Source organism: Propithecus coquereli, unplaced genomic scaffold (assembly GCF_000956105.1).
Source record: "Propithecus coquereli isolate 6110/MARCELLA unplaced genomic scaffold, Pcoq_1.0 Scaffold380, whole genome shotgun sequence".
Lineage (NCBI taxonomy): Eukaryota > Metazoa > Chordata > Mammalia > Primates > Indriidae > Propithecus > Propithecus coquereli.
Window position 1 is genome coordinate 30,210 of NW_012149508.1, and position 580 is coordinate 30,789.

Genomic DNA, 580 nt, shown 5'->3' on the forward strand with positions numbered 1-580 from the left:
TTCATAAACTAAATTAATCCTTTCTATTGGTCACATTATAGAATTAAAACAACAAAATGAACATTAAGAATGTCAAATAACATAAAATTCACTGTCTTCTTTTAAATTTGTGGTACTGATATCTACTATTCCTAAAAACATTCACTTGGTGCTTTCAACTAAATAACATTATACAGTCACATGTCACTTAGCGACGGGATACATTCGGGGAAATTCATTGTTAGTTTATTTCATCAGTGTGTGAACCTCATACAGTATATTTTTATGAACTAGATGGTATAACCTACTACATCTGTACCCTATATCATAGGCTCCTCTTGCTCCTAGGCTACAAACCTGTATAGCATGTTATTATTCTGAATAATATATGCAATTGTAACACAATGTTAATATTTGTGTGGTAAGCATATTTAAACATAGAAAAAATCCAGTAAAAATATGATGTAAAAGATAAAAAATGGTATATCTTTGTAGTTCACTTACCATGAATGAAGCCTGCAGGAACGGAAGTCTCTCCAGGTGAGTCAGAGAGTGGGTAGTGAGTTAGTGTGAAGGCCTAGGACATTACCGTATAATATTG